A 12,787-nucleotide genomic window follows, 5' to 3' on the forward strand; every position below is an offset into this window, starting at 1 on the left:
GATCCAACAGACACTATTCTAGCTCCAAAAATTGACAATCATCATCAAGAGTCATTTTAACAACACCATCAATTTTCAAGATCAACCTACAAACATTTTTTTTCATATTTTTTGTATACTTTTATTTATAATTAAATAGACTTCATTTCAAATAAAAGGAGAACTCCATTCCCTCATTTTTACATACTGCTAAGTATCCCTAAGGTTAGAGTATTTTTCTCTAGTTTATTTCTCTAGAAACATTAGATCTTTCCTTAGTCAATTCTCTTGTAATTCTCGTGAGTAATAAAAATTAAAAGTAGATGTAGCTCCATTGCCATCAAGAGTGAACTGCTATAAATTGGGGTGTCTCTATTATTTGATTTCCTTTATTTATTACTTTTCTCACCAATCTAGCATGGTGTTAGCCAATTTTTATAGTGTCAACTATGTTAAAAACTTAAAATATTGGTATAGAATGGCATGGACCTATGGCCCAATGTTTGAAAAAACAAACACAATACAGAAATTATTTCAAAACTATCACTTTGAGTACTATTTTTCATTATGAGCAAATATTAGTATTGCTAAGGGTAAATGCGGATGAAGTTTCTATTATTAAAACGATTAACATCAGTATAAGTAGAAAAGTGGTATTTAAAAAAAAAAAAAAAAAAAAAAAAGTAATGAATCCCTTATCAAATAGGAAAATTATAGTAAATGGCCCCAAATAATAGGAGTATGTTAGTTTATGTCGTCTTTTCAAAATAATATAGCAAATGACCCTAAATCATAAGACTATGTTAGTAAATGTCCTTATTTCAATTATTATTATTTTTAATTTTTTAATTTTTTTAGAATTAGAAGTAAATTATTTAAACATTATGGTATATCTATATTAGTTTTGTTAAAATCTTTTTTATTTTAAAGTTATGTCAATTTTTTAAATTTTTTATGAGTTGTTTTGGGTTGTTGGTATATAGATTTTGTTGTACGGTATATTTCTATTTTGTTGTATGGTATATTATTATTCTTAGATGATATTTATTTTTTATTATGATATGTATAATAGTGGTATATAATTTTATTAGCATAATAAAAATATTTTAATGTATGTATATAATTTTATTGTCATGCTACATATATTTAATTATTATTTTTATATTTTTTGATTGTATGATTATTTATTTTAAATAATATTTAATTATTTTTTATTTTATTATATACAATGGTCATGGTATATATATTTTAATTGTGGTATATAATTTGGTTAGTATAGTATACATACATATATATATGTATTAGTAATCTATATTTTTATTATTATTATTTTTTGTATATATGTTTTGGTGTATGGTATATGTATTTTTTGTTATACGGTATATAATGTTTTAAATAATATTTAAGTTTTATTTTCCATTGTTCTTTTATTGACATGATATATAATTTTATTAGCATCCTATATATTTTTATTTTTATTTGTTGTTATTATTATATACATTTTTATTGTAAGGTATATATTTTATGTTATATGGTATATAAGTTTTATTGTATAGTATATCATTTTATTTTATATGATGCATGTTTAGTTTTTATTTTAGTATACATAAAGGTGATATATAATTTTGTTAATATGATATATATAATTTTTTTTAATAATATTATATTATTTTGTTTTATTTTTTATTGTAGGTATATACATTTTATTGTATGATATATGATTTTTGTTGTCTATAATATATTATTTATATTTAATATGATATTTAGTTTCTATTTTATTGTATATAAATTTTTTGGTATGTATTCATAATTTAATGGTGATATATATAATTTTGTTAGCATGATATATATATTTTTTGAGTATTAATTTAGTATTGTTATAATTTCTTTGTGGTATATAATTTTATTACTACGGTATATTAATTTTCTGTACTACGATATATCTAATACTGCTGTATATATTTAAATGATCTAATATATTTATTTATTTTTGTTACAATATAATAATATGCAATACTAAAAAAATTATGTAACTTAATTTTATTATTATATATTTTTTTTAAAAGAATATGTGATAAATTTATTTTTATAATTTTTATTAGCTATTAGATTTGGCAATTTTCTTAATTTTTATAAAAAGTGGACATTTACTTACTTAGTTACTAAATTTAGGGCCATTCTAGATCTCAACCCTATCAAATATATAGGGAAACTTACAAAAATACTGGAATTTGGGTTAACTTTTACAAAAATACTGTCACACGGAAATTTTTTCAAAAATACTGTGTTTTTATAAAACACTAGTAAAACACAAAGCAGTATAACTCAAAACAACAGTAGAACACTAGTAAAACACCAGTAGAACACCAGTGAAAACTTAACACAGTATACTGCAGTATGAAACTTATAAAAAAACACAGTAAAAAAGTAAAAAATAACGCCTGACAGTATTTTTGTAAAAAAATAGCAAAAGTTAGTATATCATGCAAAAGTTAGTATACCCTTATCTTTTAAAATCCATTTCGTGAGCTACATGGTGTTATGAGATGTTACGTCATAGCATGAGCTATGTCTTTTATGTTCTAAATTGCCCAACTAATTAAAGAGAACTAAAATAACTTACATTTCATAATTAATCCGAGTTTACTGTATTATTAAAGGAATAATTACATAAATCACAATTTTTTTTATAAAATATTTACATTTTTACGTTCAAAGAATGTTTTTTTTTTTTTTACATTTTTACAGTTTTTCAAAAAGTAACACGAAAACAACATAAAATCAATAAGAAAACTACATAAAAGTAACATGAAAATAACAACAAAAAATAAGATACAGATAACAAAAATTCAATAACAAATTAACAAGATTATAACATAAAAACACCGTATTTTCTGTAAATAAAATAAAAAAATTCGTAAAAATATTTCAAATTCCGTGAAACCGCATTTTTGTAATTTTTTTGTTATTTTTGTGTATTTGTGAAACAATCCCAATAAATAATATGTGATTGTGTGTTGTTAGCTTATCACTATATAAAAATCTTATTTTTAGTCATAATAAAATTTGTGATTAAAAGTAAAAAAAATTATGATTATTATAAATTACTATTACTATGTTATAACTAAAAGGTCTTTGGCTAAAGGTATTAGTCAAAAAAATCACAATTTGTTGTCTAAATGTATTTTTTGTTACAATAATTGTTGTGACTAAAATTAAATTAGTAACAACTTATATCTAAATATTATGTTTTAGTCACAAGTAACATTTTTGTTCTAACTAAAAATCACAATCAGTCACAAAAAAATTATACTGTGACTAAAAAGTTATCTTTGAAAGTAAGTTTTTTCTATAGTATAGGCTAAATTTGACACAACCATACCATTTCAGAGTTTTTTTTTTTCATTTTCTGGAAAAAAATAAAAATATAGCATAAAACATTTATTTGGCACTCTATACTCTACTAGAGATACTCTAAATTTTAATTATTCACATACTTCTTTCTAACAGTATTATTTTTAATATTGATTCTTGAAACCATGGTTATGAAATATTTTAAATTTAACAATATTCATTCTGATATATTTTGGATTGGTACATACAATTTAGTTAATTTATTAATAAATTAAAAAATGTAGAAAATAAATAAAAATATATATCGCATACATATTTATGGATTTAATAAAGAAAAGAAAAATATAATCCTATAATTCTATCTATCTCTCCATATTTTTATACATTTGTTGCATATTTTTATAGATTTAATATAATAATATTCATATGCAGATTTTTTTGAATAATAAGTCAGGTTGCCTCAAAAATTTTGACACTATTAATTTTATCTTCTAAAATATACACTATGTGAAAAATTTTCTTGAAGTTTTATATTTACAGAAATTTAATCATTTTGTTATAGTGAGATTTTTCTCACCTAGAAACTCGAGACCAGACTCCTATTTAAAGGACACGTGTACTCAATTTCCCCGAGGAAAGCTGAGATGTCAACGAGAGACTCCTCGAGTATGAACCTTGCCTGAACCAGACTCAGCCAGATGATGTGAATATGACCAAGTCTAATCGCATTCGTATGACTCGCATTATGTAGGACCAATGAACGACTTTAGCCCGCATATATCAAGATATATGCGAGTATCCTCGCGATCCTCCTGCGAAAACATAGAGGTCGATTATCTATTTTGCGAGCTGGTCCCGATGACCCAAATCGATATGGACTTGCATGTCTTGGTTCTATCAGCTCGTTATATGATGTCCATAAAAGCGACTTTACAAGGACGCAGACATCTTGGACTCAACTAATCTCGAATGCATCTTAAGCCTGCGAGCTTATGCAAGAATATGAATAGCCAACTCGCACTATAGAAGTTGCGTACGTTGCTGTATTTAGTGAATGAAACTGGAAACTGTCCTTCATTTATTATGTTTACGTTTTTTTAGCTTAATTATTGTAAATCAATGTATAAACGGATTGATAATGAATGCAATCCTTGTGTAAATGATAGGACACTTACTTTGTATATAAAGGAGTGATCTGCTGTGAAATAAAGGACACAGAATCCTTGCAACAGTGGACTAAGCAGACTGAGATTTGACTGAACCACTATATTCCTCTTGTGTTCATTATTTTCTAGTCTTTTATTAAGTATTTGTGTTCCTGCTTTGAATACTCGCTGTTCTAGGTCGAGTACTCGTACTTATTACATATTGACTATTATTATTATAATCTATTTTTGATGTTGTAAAATTTCTTCAACAACATTTGGCGCCGTCTGTGGGAACGAAATACTTTGCTGATTTAGAAGGAAAATTACGATGGCTGGAAATCAGACAAATGGAGGTCTTAACAACGAATTAATCAACATTGGGATGATGAATGTTCCACTGCCAGGAAATAGGGTACCTCCCGTGGATACTATCAACGGCGCCGTGGGACGGACAAACGTAACACCTCTCAACTTATTCCCGGAGACTGCTGCTCCACACGTCGGGGAAGCATCCACACCGGCGGCTACGACATGACATTTTTCGCCTATTACGCATGCAGTAGCATCCGAGGGCATCATTCAACTAACCACTGATCAGTATACTGCAATACAGGATCAGATACGTGCTTTGTAGGCCAAAATCGAGGGACGGAATAGGACTCGACGTCCTCCTCGAGTGCCCACTACTCGCTCAGATAACCCCCGTGTAACAAATTCTAGACGTCGAAATACCCGTACTCGTAGGGAACGAAGGACAGATCAAGAAGGGCTCGATTTGAATCAGCCGATGTCGAGAGACCAATCCGCAAGAAACTTCAACCGCGAGGCGCAAACAGAGGAAGATCCAGAGCGACGTAATCCTCGCAGTAGACCCCATTCGCGAAACAAAGAGAATGATATTGATTCTGGCTTTTCGTCTTCGCAAAGTCGTACTCCCAGCAGGTACACCAGGTCAGGTACGGTGGAAACACCGCAAGGAGGGAGATACCAAGTTCATAAGGGCAATCTTTGTGATCACCTTAACGCTGTTTTCAGGGTGTGTTCTCAGATGCCTCGTAACGATGAAGAGCCTCGTGATCCTTAGTTGGGTGATCAGTGTTGGAATTATTTTACCAGGATCTTAGATCTACTCACAAGTATGTGTTAGGTTTTATGCCCTAAATAAAACTCTTTACAATCTGATTAGTTATCAATATAAGAAATATGAAGTGATTGATGTTTGCATGAATTTTACATGCTAATGGTTTAATATGTTTAATATGTTTATTACATTCATACACACAAAATCAGTTAAATCCAGATCATATGTTTATTCACAATTACAGTATCGTCAACACAGTGGAATGTGATTGTGATCATATGAATCAAAAGTTTTGGTCCCTGTTTCATCAGTGTTATTGGATTTACACTAATGTGATAATCAGCGATGATGTGTACTTACACTTGGAGTAAGTGTTATGTTCTTTCCAGGACATTAGTAAAGTATACTAGTTTCGAATGTATGGAGTATACATTGGACTGGACCGATATTGCAACTAAGTTAAGATATTACAAACTTACCGTTATACATATCTTTCCAAGTCAATATCAGTAGTTGATCTTAAGATTGAAAAGAATCTAAATCCTGATATGCTTGGGCTCAACTCAGGAGTGCTATTCATGTTCTTTGATTTATTAGTTAAGCCTACTTTTGGGTCAGGGTGATACGTATATTTTGGGAACATGATAGTATGATTGAGTGGGAGTGCTGAACATAAATATGGAATCTATAGCTTCTACTGGTGTATAGAAGTTAAGTGATGATTCCCTTCGAGCTTAGCAAATAGAAGTAAATGGATGAGCTCTTGTTTAACTGACTAATTATTAGATCACTAAACACCATTTACAGGTAGCTAAGTGTTTTAAGGGGCAAAATACATTGAGGGGTGAGAACGGTAAAGAAATCCCATCTCGATGTAAATCATCTATATAGAGGATCTTTAAATCACAATAAGATTATAACAATGGTTAAATGAGATAGTATATTGGTATCGTGAAACATACAATATGCTCTATATAAGTCTGAGAGTGCAATTCTAAGTTCTAAGAGTGGATTCAACGAAGAATTAATAAGTAGGAATTTACTTGGTAAATTTGGTTCACTTATTGGAAGCTCCGCATATAGATCCATGGTCCCCATTCTAGTTGAGAACATTACGCTTGTAAGACTCATTAATTGATTCGTGATTGATCAATTATAATTCTAAAGTTAGACTATGTCGATTTTATGAATTTTCACTAGCGAGGTGAAATTGTAAGGAAAAGAGTTTTCTAGGTTTATTTATTTATTAATAGACTTTATATGTCTAATTAATAATTAAATTAAATGAAAATATTATTTAATAATGTATTTTAATTATTAAATAATTAGTTTTGGCATTTAAAAGGTTAGAATTGGAAAATTGGCATTTTTGAGAAAATAGAGATAAAATTTGATAAAATTGCAAAATTAAGTGGGGCCCATTACAACACCTATGGCCGGCCACTTATAAGGCTTTTTCAAATTATTATTTTCATTATTTTAATGCCAAATAATTCTAAACTTAAACCTAGTAAGTTGCCTATAAATAGAAAGTGATGGCTCAGTCAAAACACAAGTTTTCAATAAGCCTTTCTGACAGAAATTTCTCTCTTCAGAAAACTGAGCTTTCCTCACTCTCTACCTTGGTCGAAACCTCTCTCCCTCTTTTCCTTCATCTTTTTCGTGACCCTAGTGAAAGAGTAAGTGCCCACACACAGCAAGCAGTAACTCAATCATAGATTGGAAGACTGTGAAGAATCAAAGCTTGAAGAAGAAGGAGATTCGGGCTCAGATCTTGATTATACTCTGCTACAGAAAGGAATCAAGGGTTAGAGATCTGAGTGGAAGGAGACATTTATTCCGCTGCATCAATGTAAGGTTTTCTTAACTTTATATGTGTTTATTTTATCGTTTTAGAAAGTTCATATTTAGGATGTTAATAAACATACTTGTGAGTAGATCTAAGATCCTGGTAAAATAATTCCCAACATTATGTTTATTAACATCCTAAATATGAACTTTCTAAAACGATGAAATAAACACATATAAAGTTAAAGAAACCTTACATTGGGTGCAGCGGAATATAATGACTCCTTCCGTTCAGATATCTAGCCCTTGATTCCTTTCTGTAGCAGAGCATTATCAATACCTGAACCTGGATCTCTTTCTCTGAATCCTTGATGCTGAATCTCCTTTGTTGATGATCTTTCTTCACGATCTTCCTCACTATGATTGAGGTATCACTTGATGTGTGTGGGCACTACTCATACACTAAGGATTTCGAAATATTGAAGAAGAAGAGAGAGAGTGGTCAGTTAAAGATAGGGAGAGAGAAGGCTCAGTTTTTCTGATTCAGAAAGTTTGAAGAAAAGTCTTATTTTTTTCTGAAGCCTTCACTATCTATTTATAGCATTCCACTAGGGTTAGATTTGAATTATATGGCATTAAAATAATGAAAAAATCAATTTAAAAACCTACAATAGGTGGCCGGCCAAGCATTAGTGGATTGGGCCTTGGGCTTCGCAATTTTGCAATTTTAACACCTTTTGTATCTGATTTTCTCAAAAATGCCAATTTCCTAATTCAACCATTTAAATGCCAATTCTAACTATTTAATAACTATAAATAATTATTAAATAATATTGTCATTTATCATATTTATTAATTGAACCATACAAAGTATCATAATTAACAAATATGCCCCTATAAACTCTTTCTTTACAATTTCGCCCTTACTTAGTGAAAAATTCACAAATAGACATAGTCTAATTTGAGAATTATAATTGATTAATCAAAACCAATTACATGAGTCTTACAAGCAATATTATCTCAACTAGTGGGGGGACCATGGGTCTATATAACCGAGCTTCCAATAAGTAGATCAAGAATTTAGCACTAAAATTCACTAACTTATTAATTCTTCGTTGAATCCACGCATAGAACTTAGAATTGCACTCTCAGTATATAGAATGCTCTATATGTTCCACCATATAGACACATCATTAGTTATCCATTGTTATAATCCTAATTTGATCAATGATCCTCTATATGAATGATCTACACTGTAAAGGGATTAAATTACCGTTACACCCTACAATGTATTTATTCCTTAAAACACTTGACCCCGTATAAATGATATTTCAGCTTATGTGAAATGAGTACTCCACCATTTATGTTCGTTTGGTCAAGCTCGAAGGAGATCATCCTTTGCTTACTTTTCGCCAGATAGAAGCTATAGATTCCATGTTTATGATAGCGCTCCCACTCAATTGCACTACCGTGTTCCCAAAATGTACGTATCACCCTGACCTAAAAGTAGGCTTAACTAACAAATCAAAGAACACGAATAGCCTTTCAAGATTGAGCCTAATCATATCAGGATTAAGATCATTTGATCTAGGATCAACTAGGCGATATTGACTTGAATAGATATTACGGTAAGTTTAATAAATCTAAGTCAAAGTTCAATATCGGTCCCTTCCGATGCATACTCCATGCATCCAACCTGAGCTTTACTTTAACCAATGTTCTGGAAAGAACATAGTATTTCTCCAAATACAAGTAAACTCTTGTTGTAGATTATCATATCAGTAAAACCCTGTGTCTGATAAATCTAGGAAACTTTATTCACATAGTCATGTTTACTTTTCAATGTGTTGACGGCACAATAAACAGGATCAAGTATGTGAAAAGGGTTTCAGATGAATTTATACATTATGTACATATAATCATGAAATAAATCATGTGAACCATGCAACATTAAATGTTATTTCTGATCTATATTAATAAGTAAATCTGATTATATTGAAATGAGTTTTATTTAGGGCATAAAACCCAACAAACTCCCACTTGCACTAATATAAAACAAAAAGTGCGTTTCAAATAATCTCAACACCTTGATATACAAATCAAGTGTAGTAGTAGTAAACTCCTCGTAATAGAATCTGAAAGGTTGAATTAACCACAACCTTTTCTCCACTATTACTCTTCCTTTAATCACAAAATCATTGATAATGTGAAATTCCTCTCTATATGTCTACTCTCTTGGGATACTGGATTCTATATCTTTGGCAACTACTTTTGGTTAATCAGGAAATTAACACTAGTAGTTTAGGCAATTTGGAATGGTGCCAAAAATGTATAGAACTTTCCTTAGACTGAATAAGTACCTTTCCTGCAACTTTAACATTCAGTCCCTTTCTGGTAGACTTAGAGACTTCAGATACGTTTTTACACTTCTCCAAAATCACTATTCCACCCCCAGAGTAACCACCATCTTATTAGAAAGATTTACTAGCACAAAGGCAAATTTCAAAATCTGATATGGTGTAGTCTAAGAGTTTTAAACATACCCTTATAGACTAACATATAGTTCCTCTTCTTAATCTTAGGATTTACTTGATTGTCTTCCAATGTTCTTCTCCTGAATTAATCTGATACCTACTCATTACTCCCACTCAACAGCAGGTGTCTGGTCTAAGGCATACAAAAGCATATCTAAGACCACTCACTGTTGATATAAGAAATTCTTTCATGGCTTTATCTTTTCTGGAATAGTTGAGACTTTTACTTAGATAAATAAAATCTATACCTAAGAAGTTGTGAAGCTTCTATAGATTGCCATTAGAAAGAAAATGCTTCAACATCTTACTAAAGTAAGTTGCTTGCATTAGAGTAAGTAATTACCAGGTATACCACAAGCCATAGGTTTAGATAAACTCAAACCTATAATACTAGGAACAGGAAGTTTTTTAAGTCCATTGAATAGACTTATAAACGAAAATTTCCTTTTATGTCCTTCTAGTAGAAAACTTTAGGTTATTCCACGCGAATGGATTAAACCATAGTTCTTTTGGCTTTCTTCTTAGTTTCTTATCTTTACAATCCATTACTTGTTTAAACTCACAATGGATTTTAATCACTAGTGTCTCCCAAGTCATAAGAAGGTGAGTTCCTAGAAACTTTCCCACTACGACGAGGTACCGTGAATTATGTCTAAGAAAAACTAAATGGTATTGATCTCTTCGGTTGTGACAAGACAACAGAGGCAGTGGGATCATCATATGTTATATAAGATGATTGAACACTTTTGGAATCAAGACAAATATCTCCTTTATTTGCTACTTGTTTTCAGACTTAGTCATTATCTTAGAAAAGTAGTATTTGTTTGAACAAACACTTTCTTATCTATTGACAATGGGATGGTCCACCCCTAATCACTTAGAACAGCTAACAAACCATGGTTAACAGTTCTAGCTTTTCTTAAGATTTTGATTAGGTCATCCATGAATCTAGTAATGATTTACATTAAGTACTCAACCATTACATCATTCTGAAATTGTATTACCATAGAAGGAATTAGGCAACGACTAGTAACTAATCATCAACATGCAACTCGAAATTTCTGGGGAGGTAAGTTTGGATATAATTCAAAAATCAAATTAATGATCTTTGAACTGCATATCTACTAACTATTTCTCCACCCCTATCAGTTCGCAAGATCTTTAACCACTTACCTTAATGGTTTTAACCATTGCTAGAAATTAATGAAATTTTTCAAACATTTCAAATTTCTTTGCATAAGGTATAATCTAGAGTTATCGTTTTAAGAATACAACAAAAGACTCATATCCACCCCTGAATGTGCATCCATCTGCGAATGAGATGAACTTACTTTCACTGGATATAGGCATATTAACTCTTTGCAGAGATTGATCTTTTCAAATCCACTATGAACAAGATACAAATGCCATAGATTAAAAAAAATGTGGTAGTGTCTTTTGATGACATAGGTTTAGTTACATCAAAGAGTTCTTAGAATACTGCAAGTGGATCCTGGTCACAGAATACCTAACTCATATTCCATACAGTTTAATCCATTAATAGAAGATGGATATTAAACACTTGTGAAAGTGTAACTGTATTGTATTCTAGAATTAGAAATATAAGAAAATTTCTATTTGGAATTTAAAATTAAAGTCAAAGACTTAAATTTATACCAAATATTATGAGTAATTCTATCTTGGACCACCACTACTAATACAAACTCTAAGTCAGATTTGCCCACACAAGTATGAGATTTCTAAGATTGAGGATTTATATCAAGTGGGAATAGAATTTCGGGATTATAATCATATGCGTCATATAAAATGACATGAAATGATTTATAGACCATTCATCCAATGATATGTTTTGAAAGCTAATTCGAAATGAATAAGCTAAGAGGAATTAGGATAATTTCGTTTAAAATAAGAATCCAACGATGCTTCGATTAGCGAAAGTCAAAGTAATCTTATTTATATAATCTTCTTGTTTCATATCGTAAAAATACTAGTCTAAGGTGTCATCAATTGATGAACAGCTAGATGTTGCATATACAATATTTATCTTTCGAGATCTAACACTATTATGTATGTCTAATGGTGAAAATCCACTAGGGATTTATCTCATTAGATAAACAAGCCAAGTTAGACCAACAATGAAGATTCGAAATTAAACTACAACTTAATAACAGAAAATAACATGGTTCAATATAAATTCATACACAATTCAGAAATTATAAGCATATAGCAAGTAGGAATGAAAAGTGAAAATACTAAAACTTATAATCCTAAATAATTTCCAAGGTTTTCAACAAACTGATATCAGTGTCCCGTTTAGGTGAGAGTCAAAGCTACCATTCATTGAATAGAGTTGTCAGCTCGTCTAAAATGTTAAACATTCTAGCAACCTTTTATTCGATCAAGATTGGAATTCAGCATTGTCCCGTTTAGGCGAGAGTCAAGGCAATTCTATCTTATGAACTTCCACCATTGTTTCATAATTTGCAAGTCAAGTATGGTCGCCACCATTAGGGTGATCCATACCATACAAAACACTTACAAACTACTTATCATGCGAGGTTAAACGGTGCGAAATTGCTAATGAACGTTCCTCCATTAGGGAGGATTACTCACTAAAACAAACACGGTGTAAAACCCACAATGGAGATCGAATGTCTCTTGATAATAAAGCTCATTATTTAAAGAGAGTTGTATTTTCTTTGATTCTCTTTATTTATTCTATTTATTTTAAATATATATTTATTTAATTAAAATTTCCAATTTAGAATGAAAAATTCTAAATATAAATTTTAATTTAATATTTAAAAATTTTACTTAGATGGATATGAAAATAACATGAATTATTTCCATCTTAGTAATAATTTCCAATAAATATTTAGAAAAATATTCAATTTAAGTTGTTA

Source organism: Cannabis sativa, chromosome 4, assembly GCF_029168945.1.
Source record: "Cannabis sativa cultivar Pink pepper isolate KNU-18-1 chromosome 4, ASM2916894v1, whole genome shotgun sequence".
NCBI classification, from domain to species: domain Eukaryota; kingdom Viridiplantae; phylum Streptophyta; class Magnoliopsida; order Rosales; family Cannabaceae; genus Cannabis; species Cannabis sativa.